This window comes from Hibiscus syriacus, unplaced genomic scaffold (genome assembly GCF_006381635.1).
Source record: "Hibiscus syriacus cultivar Baekdansim isolate YM2019G1 unplaced genomic scaffold, ASM638163v2 tig00005939_pilon, whole genome shotgun sequence".
Taxonomy (NCBI): Eukaryota; Viridiplantae; Streptophyta; class Magnoliopsida; order Malvales; family Malvaceae; genus Hibiscus; species Hibiscus syriacus.
Window position 1 is genome coordinate 1,112,937 of NW_024062073.1, and position 10,949 is coordinate 1,123,885.

Sequence of the window (10,949 nt, forward strand, 5' to 3'; positions counted from 1 at the left end):
TTAGTAATTATTAAAGGAATTAAAGGGTAAAATGGTCATTTGACATTAAAGATATTTTATCCCTTTTATAAGAGATGAAAACGTGGAAGATGAAAACATTTCATCTTCTTCTTCATTTCTTCTTCCTCTCCCGTGGAAGCTAAGCAAAGGTAAGTTTCTGATTTCTTGATTATTTGTTGAATTAAAGGTTGGGTTTTGATCATTAGATGATAACTAAGCTTAAGGAAAGCTTAAGTTATCTTAAAATCAAAAGATAAAGGAGTTATGAAAGATTAAAGAAAATGGGTTTTTAAGTGAATCTTTGGAAAAACGATGATAAGTTGAATTGGGAACTAAATTTGACTTGTCATCAGCTAAATTAAGAAGTATTAAGTGTTAGAATTGGATTTGAAATATGTGGAAAATAGGGTATGATTCTTGAAGTTCCTAAAGAGGAGAGGATATTAAGGTTAAAGATGGGATAAATGATTATAAATGAGTTTAAACATGTATATGAAAGTTAGGATTATGAAAGGGGATGAAATATGAAGCATTTGAGTGAAGAGTTGATGATTTTCGGGTTCAAAAAGAGGTTCTGGGCAGAGTGCATCGATGCACATTCATAGTGCATCGATGCATCAAGGTTAAAACCCATAAATTTGTTTGAAGGTGTATCGATGCACAGGTAGTGCATCGATGCACTCTTTTAAAATAGAAACATCGAATGCAATTAGGGCATCGATGCATAAGGCATGCATCGATGCATCCCAATAATAATACAACATCGAATGCATTTTATGCACCGATGCATCAGTAGTGCATCGATGCATACTTTCAATGAAAGATGAAATTGGCATTTTTCTTAGTCTAAGGAGTGAACCATTAGAGTATATTAGTTATAATACTGATATAGATCTATGAATGATTATGTAGATATAGACATGATCCATTCAGAAACAATTGAAGGATTAAAATCGAATCAAAGCAAGCTAAGGTGAGTGCAATTTAATTGTACTTATGTTATCGAATAAACTTGGCTTGTGATGAGCCAGTGATAGAGTTACTATGGTAAGAAGTGACTCCTAAATGTTATTTGATTTGTGAATGATATGATGCTTATGTGTGTATGAGTACTTGATTACATGTATATGTGATATTGATATGAACTATATGAAATTATAATATATGAATACATGCCTATGTGACAAGCTATGTGAAACTGAATTAAGTAGATACATGAGATATGACATGAGATGATAATATGAGTTATGTGATCATATTAGAAATATGTTAAGTGATATGTGAAAGTGGATTACATGTTTTTGTGTATTAGAAATATGTTAAGTGATATGTGAAAGTGGATTACATGTTTTTGTGAATGTGATACGATATGAGATTCATAAATATATGTTTATGAGATAGTTTACACATACATAGGGTATGTGACAAAAGAGAAGGAACATGGATTATAAGATCAATGATTACACGTATATGTGATACGTGACAGAAAAGAGATATGTGTTTATAAAGAAATGATATGATATAGTTATGTGATTACATGTATGTATTAATACATCTTGCTTGCATTGCATGTTAGTGTGATTGTGAATAAGTAGGAATGAAACAAATGATGATATAAGAATCTATTATAAGATATATGATATGAAATACATGGTTACACATACATGTAGTATGTGACAGAAGAGAAAGAACAAGTGATGAGAAATGTATTCATAATGATAATGCCAATGTTATGTAATATGAGAGCTAGCGGTATAGTTGGCATGCCAAGAGTCGAGGGTTTACCTATGTTTTACGGAACATATGGACAGAATTACCTATGTCTTTCGGGACATATGGATAGTATACCTATGTTCTAAGGAATATATGACAGTATACCTAGGTTTTTCGGGACCTATGGACAGTTGCCGAGGATCTTTATGACCTATGATAATGATAGAGATTACGATAATGATGGTATATGTTTATGTATGCTTTATGTTATATGTTTTATATGCCTCACTAAGTCATCGACTTAGCGTGTGATTGTTTCACACGTAGGTTTGGAAAGCGAAAAGAGAAGTAAAGAGGAACAAGATAGGTCAGTTCTCCTTACCGAATGTCAGATCAGAAGAGAGGTGAATAATATGTATTTTTGTATATAAAGTTCTAGTTGGCATGTAATCAAAAGAATATATTGTATAAGCTCTGAATAGTTTTGTACATGTTTTGAATAAGTTAAATGTTATAAAAGTTTTTAAATTACTCACTATTTTATACGAATAAATGTTTGAAAAGTTATTGTGACACTTCGGACTCGTATCCGGGTCGGATACGGGTTAGGGGTTGTTATATTTAATGGTATCAGAGCTATGTTTTAGCCGATTCTAGGCTTAAACCGAAGTCAAATGAGTTTTTAAAATGTGTACATGCCAATATAGAGTGAAAATTTCTGATCTGATAGGGTAAGGAGTGTGCTGTCTTGTTAATAGAGTTAAATTGTTATGTTAAATAAGATATGTGAATACTAGAGAATGATTTATGAAATTTATATATATGTTTATATGATATGATGGATGATATGTGAACATATGCAATTGACATATGTTATATAATATGAATTGGATGAGCATATGCACACGTGATATGTGATAGAAGAAATGATATGAGCACGTGAAAATATGAGAGTTTCCAAAGTGAAACACAAGGCAATAGACTGAAGGTAATAGCATTCACCTGCCCTGGCCAGGCAGGGAGAAGAGCGAAAAACCTCAGGGCGTGCATGTACAAGATTAGAAAATGTTTTATGATGTTAAATGATATTATGATGTGTTTTAATTTTATACTTCTATAATTCATAGAATGAATGTATCGGAAAGAGTTGAGAACACCCGAGTTCAAGGGTGAATTTGAGAAATGTTCCATTGTTATGGAAGGATTGAAGAACATAAATCTCCAATGATTAAGAAAATTAGTGCTTCATAGAGTTAAGCACCGTCACAGAAAGCTAGAGATTCTGGTTTTCAACTTTAAACCAGATATGAATTAGTTATATTATCCGCCAGGGAATTAAATCAGATGAGAGTCCAACAGACTCAAGAAGTAGGGTTTGATCCTGAAAGATTAAACAAGGAGTTAATTGATAATAAGTCAGGATTAAAGACAACCTTTGTGAATTGGGTTAAAAGCTCTGTTAGAAGTTATAAAAAATTGAAGCAGGAAAATTATTTAAAGGAATAGATGAGTATTGAAATCAGGTGATTGGAAACAAGTGGAGAAAACATAATATAAGAATGATAAAGAATAAGGTTTTGTGCAAGTAAGTTGACTACCAAAGTCATGAAAATGTGATAAGAAGTGAGAGTTAATGATAAATATATGTGATTAAAAAGAGCATGGGGAGTATGAAGACATGATATGGTTTAGTTATGTATAAGACAAAGGTAAATAGAATGGTTGAATTTGAACCAAAGGAATTTTATTATGGACAAATGAGAATGAAGGTTTGATAAGTGATGAAAATAGTGAATGAATTTTTGACGGGGAAGAATAAATATAAGGATAGTTTGATGAAGGTTTATGTTTTGATTGAAAGAAATAAGTTAAATAATAAAGTAGTGTGATAGTAAATGTATTAAGTTAAAGGATTTGTATGATTGACGGAAACTAAGGATTGATTGAGAAGTTAAAAAGATAAAGAAGGAAAAGTATAAATGATATGAAAGGAATGTAGAAGCATAAGGAAAAAGGTGATGAAAGAATTAAAGTAATTAAGTGAAGTTTATGATAATACGAAAGATTTATTGAAGAGGTGATACGTAAAAAGGAATAGTAGATGTGTAAATAGTATTGTATATAAGCAAGAGTGTGAATATGATAAGTGATTTGCATTATAAATGGAAAGAGTTAGAAATGGCTTACAAAATTATGTGATGGAAATGTATTGGAATTAAGATATTGTCAGGTTGATAGCCAAATATGAAATGGATTCGAATACAATGTATATTTTAATTATGTAATGTGATGTAGTGAAGGAGATAATGATTTGAATGTTCAAGAGAATATAAAGAGTAATAGAAAAGTGTGAGAATGAGTATGTCGGTGAACAATTTATAAGACAAAGAAAGTTACAATGTTTGATTTTGGAACAGTTGAATAATACTATGTGCGCATAAGATATAGTTAAGGGAAATTTCAATGGAAAAAGAATGTATAGGATCAAGTTGATAAGGGTCGTAACCTAGATTAAAAGTTGAGGATTGTGTTCAAAAATTTAATGTGCAATCGGATAATGTTAGAGGATCTCTACTATTTCAAAGTGGAAAAGTTAGATAAAGTAATTTAGTTACTATGCGGTGGAATTAAAATATGGTAAAAAAATTAATATATATAATTAATTGAGTAGGGCGTGTGCCCTAGATTGAACAGTTGTTATTGACTAGCTGTAAGAGTAAAGGTGATAGAGTAATAAGATTGGAAGAAAAGATAAAGTGAATTAATCAAGTATGACATGGATTTGAAATATGGTTAGGTATTTGGAGCATATAGATATGATGAAGTCAATGAGAAAAGTATTTACAGGTTCAAAAGGGAGTTTTGAGGAAGAAAATAATAATAATAATAATAATACCAAGTACAAAAGATGGTAAAGAATGAGGTTCTGTATAAGTGAAGTTGCTTATCAAAGTTATTAAGATGTGATGAAGATTGATAATTAGGGATAAGTATAAGTAAGATAGGAAAAAAGTATATGAACATGAATGAAAATATATGTTTTTGTTGATATGTACAATGAAAATTTGAGGACGAATTTTCTTAAAAGGAGGGGAGATTTGTAACATCCCAAACTATGGGTTAGTGACCAAATTGTAAAGTTTCATAATTTGGTGACTAAAGTAAAAGAATGGATTAGTTTAGTGATTTGTTTGAAAATATTTCCTAAAAGTTGTCAGTAATTATTAAAGGAATTAAAGGGTAAAATGGTCATTTGACATTAAAGATATTTTATCCCTTTTATAAGAGATGAAAACGTGGAAGATGAAAACATTTTCATCTTCTTCTTCATTTCTTCTTTCTCCTCCCCATGGAAGCTAAGCAAAGGTGAGTTTCTGATTTCTTGATTATTTGTTGAATTAAAGGTTGGGTTTTGATCATTAGAGGATAACTAAGCTTAAGGAAAGCTTAAGTTATCTTAAAATCAAAAATATAAAGGAGTTATGAAAGATTAAAGAAAATGAGTTTTTAAGTGAATCTTTGGAAAAGAGATGATAAGTTGAATTGGGAACTAAATTTGACTTGTCATCAGCTAAATTGAGAAGTATTAAGTGTTAGAATTGGATTTGAAATATGTGGAAAATAGGGTATGATTCTTGAAGTTCCTAAAGAGGAGAGGATATTAAGGTTAAAGATGGGATAAATGATTATAAATGAGTTTAAACATGTATATGAAAGTTAGGATTATGAAAGGGGATGAAATATGAAGCATTTGAGTGAAGAGTTGATGATTTTCGGGTTCAAAAAGAGGTTCTGGGCAGAGTGCATCGATGCACATTCATAGTGCATCGATGCATCAAGGTTAAAACCCATAAATTTGTTTGAAGGTGTATCGATGCACAGGTAGTGCATCGATGCACTCTTTTAAAATAGAAACATCGAATGCAATTAGGGCATCGATGCATAAGGCATGCATCGATGCATCCTAATAATAATACAACATCGAATGCATTTTATGCACCGATGCATCAGTAGTGCATCGATGCATACTTTCAATGAAAGATGAAATTGGCATTTTTCTTAGTCTAAGAGTGAACCATAGAGTATATTAGTTATAATACTGATATAGATCTATGAATGTTATGTAGATATAGAACGTGATCCCATTCAGAAACAATTGAAGGATTAAAATCGAATCAAAGCAAAGCTAAGGTGAGTGCAATTTAATTGTACTTATGTTATCGAATAAACATTGGCTTGTGATGAGCCAGTGATGGAGTTACTATGGTAAGAAGTGACTCCTAAAATGTTATTTGATTTGTGAATGATATGATGCTTATGTGTGTATGAGTACTTGATTACATGTATATGTGATATATGATATTGAACTATATGAAATTATAATATATGAGAATACATGCCTATGTGACAAGCTATGTGAAACTGAATTAAGTAGATACATAAGAATATGACATGAGATAGATAATATGAGTTATGTGATCATATTAGAAAATATGTTAAGTGATATGTGAAAGTGGATTACATGTTTATGTGAATGTGATACGATATGAGATTCATAAATATATGTTTATGAGATATATGTTTACACATACATAGGGTATGTGAAAAAAGAGAAGGAACATGGGATTATAAGATCAATGATTACACGTGTATGTGATACGTGACAGAAAAGAAGAGATATGTGTTTATAAGAGAAATGATATGATATAAGTTATGTGATTACATGTATGTATTAATACATCTTGCTTGCATTACATGTTAGTGTGATTGTGAATAAGTAGGAAGGAAACAAATGATGATATAAGAATCTATTATAAGATATATGATATGAAATACATGGTTACACATACATGTGGTATGTGACAGAGGAGAAAGAACAAGTGATGAGAAATGTATTCATAATGATAATGCCCATGTTATGTAATATGAGAGCTAGTGGTATAGTTGGCATGCCAAGAGTCGAGGGTTTACCTATGTTCTACGGAACATATGGACAGAATTACCTATGTCTTTCGGGACATATGGATAGTATACCTATGTTCTTAGGAATATATGGACAGTATACCTAGGTTCTTCGGGACCTATGGACAGTTGCCGAGGATCTTTATGACCTCTGGATAGTTATCGAGGTTCCTTGTGACCTCTGGATAGGTCCTTCGGGACATTGATCGAGCTGTGGTGATAGCATATGTGTGCACAACCTCAATGTACTCACATACCTTAAGTTCTCACTAGTGTACATGGGCTAATAAAGAGATTAAACAAACATACTGAATGTGATATGTATACGATGAGTTTATAAATGATTATCAAAGGTAAGTGGTTTGAAATGTGTTACATGAACCATATGATGTTATGTGTGTTTCTTAATGATAATGATAGAGATTACGATAATGATGGTATATGTTTATGTATGCTTTATGTTATATGTTTTATATGCCTCACTAAGTCATCGACTTAGCGTGTGATTGTTTCACACGTAGGTTTGGAAAGCGAAAAGAGAAGTAAAGAGGAACAAGACAGGTCAGTTCTCCTTACCGAATGTCAGATCAGAAGAGAGGGATATGTATGTATTTTTGTATAAAGTTCTAGTTGGCATGTAATCAAAGAAATATTGTATAAGCTCTGAATAGTTTTGTACATGTTTTGAATAAGTTAAATGTTATAAAAGTTTTTAAATTACTCACTATTTTATACAAATAAATGTTTGAAAAGTTATTGTGACACTTCGGACTCGTATCCGGGTTGGATACGGGTTGGGGGTTGTTACAAATATAGTGAAGAATGTGAGGATTCATATGTTTGAGTAAAGATAAGGATTGATAAGGAAAGTTTAAGAATGAGAACATCAGTGATCAATTTATAAGATAAATGAATTAGAATGTTGTGTTGAAACAACAAAAATTGTATGGTGTATGAGAATAAATGTGGATTTGATAAGTAAGTAAATTGCACTGGTTGGATTTCAACTGAGAAGATGAATATGAGTAGTTTGATTAGGGCATATGCCCTAAATTGAAGCATTGTTATTGATTAATTGTAATAGTATGGATAATATAGTTATAAGATTTGAAGAAAAGATAAAGTTAAGTTAATCAAGTATGATGTGGATTTGGATATGGATTTGATCATATAGATATAATGTAGGCAAGGAAATAAGTATTTTTATGTTTAAAAAGGAGCTTTGAGGAAGAAAATACAAGTACAAGAGATGGTAAAGAATGAGGTTCTGTATAAGTAAAGCGGATTATCAAAGTTATGAAGATGCGATGAAGATCAGTAATCAGGGATAAATATAAACGATATGAAAAGAGTATGAGAGCCTGAAGAAAATATGTGATCTATGTTATAAGGAGATTTTGATTTTGATGGAATGAAAGAATAAAAGGGATGGAAAAGACAAAGATGGAGTTTAAAAGATCCAGTGACAAGAGGTATTTTGAGATATAAGTTATAAGTTTGATATTGAATGATACAATTTTCAATTATTAAAAGAACGAGAATGGGTGATTTATTCTTTGACAAATACGTAAGGGTTATATGAAAAGATGTGTGTATAGTAATACATACAAGGATTAAGAAATGAGCAAAAGCTTGATTTATGTGCAAAGCACATAGAGAATGATGAAAAAGATCAATTGATCCATAATAGTGAGTATTAAGGATTTGGGGTTACTGTCTATATAATGAATAATATTATATAGACTTATAAGATGTGGATGTATATGAAGATTTGAGTTTGGGGAAATTGGAAGTTTGCTAGCGGTAAAGGAAAGATTAAGAAAGGGAAGCAACATGAAAATTAGAAGGCATGATATTATAAAGGTATCCAGTGAAAATTCGAGGACGAATTTTCGTAAAAGAGGGGAGATTTGTAACATCCCAATCAGGGTCAGTGACTAATAAAGGAAAGATTAAGAAAGGGAAGCAACATGAAAATATTAGAAGGCATGATTATAAAGGTATCCAGTGAAAATTCGAGGACGAATTTTCGTAAAAAGAGGGGAGATTTGTAACATCCCAAATCAGGGTCAGTGACTAAATTGCAAATTTTGAAACTATATGCTCGATTTCGAAACAAGTTAAAAGTTCAAGGATTTAAATAGAAAAATTTTAGTGTTAGATTAAATGGTAATTTTTGGAAAGTTTAGAAAAATTTAGTGTTAGATTAAATGGTAATTTTTGGAAAGTTTGAAGGTATAATGGTAATTCTATAAGAATATTTTTATTTCTCCTTTATATAGGAGATGGCACGTGGAAAGGGATGAAAAATAGAAAAGTCTGGAGACTTTGGTTCAACCTTCTTCTTCTTCTTCTCTTCCCGTAAGCTCCATGGCAAAGGTAAGTTTAATTTCAACTGGTTAATTCTTGAGTTTTAAACTTAGTTTTGATTCTTGGGTGATAAGAAACATTATTAGAGATTAAGCATGTTGAAACTCCAAAAGATGAGTTATGAGGATTAAATATGAAGAGTTTTTAAGTGAATTTTTGAAATAGAGGGAGTTATTATATTGTGAAGTTGAATTTGACTTGTCATGGTTAAATTAAGAGATTTGGAGTGATAGAATTGGATTTAGAACATATAGAAAATTTGGTATGATTCTTGAATGATATGTGGAGGAGTGAATTTTTTAAGTTAAAGAGGTAATGAATGAAATTAATTAGTTTAAGTATGCATATGAAAGACATGTGATTTCTGGGCTAGGGTAATCGTACCCATTCAAGGGGAACCGATACCCCCTCAAACGAACCAGAATTTACAGAATGTCATGGGGGAACCGATACCCCCAGGAGGGAACCGATTCCCCCTAAAGGAGAAATAATATTGGTTTATTAAGTTCGTTTAAGTTGTTAGTATCGAATTACAAGATGTAGGTATCTAATAATTGTCTTGAAAATGTATAATTATGTAGATTCGATCCTGAACGAGTTCCGGAATCATTGTCAAGTAAGATCGATAAAGGGAAAGATAAGAGATTTGTATTGACTAGTGAGGCCAGAGTGCATACTAGTAACATGTAGTGTTTAATGGAAATAAGACTTGCGATGAGTCCATTTCCTAGAGTAAATGCATGAAGTCATGAACATGATTATGTGTTTGTTATGATTATATGTGATTATATGTATACATTATTGTATGTATGCATGACTAAAGATATTGATATGCTTTATATATATTATATTTTGTGTAAACCTATTAAGTAATAATAGAATAACATGAAATAAGTTGTATGATAAAGACATAAGGACTGAAATGAATATGTGAAATAAGCTACAAGTTAATGAATCATTGACATATATATGGATATAAGATAACCAAGTATAAGTCATATTATGGTATAAAGTTATTACATGAGAAAGGTTAAGAGTATTATAGAAGTCATGGGAAATTGAATTAAATAAATAGATAAAACTAGTATATAGATGATTTATGTGAGTGAAAGGAGAAGTGAGATATGATAAGTAGAAACTATGTATAGGATAGAATGAGACTATTTGAACTTGTAGTATAAACTTTATAAAGGAAGATTTAGGTAAACTCATTATATGATACAATTATAGAGCATTGTTATGCAAATTATATTAAAGAGTATATATAAGTATATGAGTAAGTTTATAGGTTATTGATAGGACATATAAGGTTATATAAATGTATGATAATTTGAAAAAGTGAACTAAGTTTAATGATGTTGAACCGTATGAGTAGAAGTTATGTGATGATAAGTAACATGATTACATGATTACAAGATATGATACCTGACATGAGATATATGAAAGAGAAAGTATATGTCATATGAAATATTATATTATTATGTGATTATATGGAAAGGAATACAATTATATGTGATAGGCTTTGTGATATGTGAATCATATGAAAATGTTCTACGCGTAAGTGAATCATGTCTCTATATGTATATGTGTGATTTATATGACAATGAGCTATGTGAAAGAACTATGAGACTATGTGTACATGTGAATGTGAATGTATGTTAACATAAATATTAATGCCCATGTTATGTGTCTTGAGAGCTTTGGGATATATATATATTCTTTGGAACATGTGTGAAGTCTTGTGAGACACACACTTGATCCCTAGTATATGTATATAATTCTTAAGAAATGATATATGGTCCTTATGGACATTATTATATGGCACTACGGTGCAATTCTACGCGGCACTCCGGTGCAATTCTACGTGTCACTTTGGTGCAATTATACGAGCTATGGTGACAGGA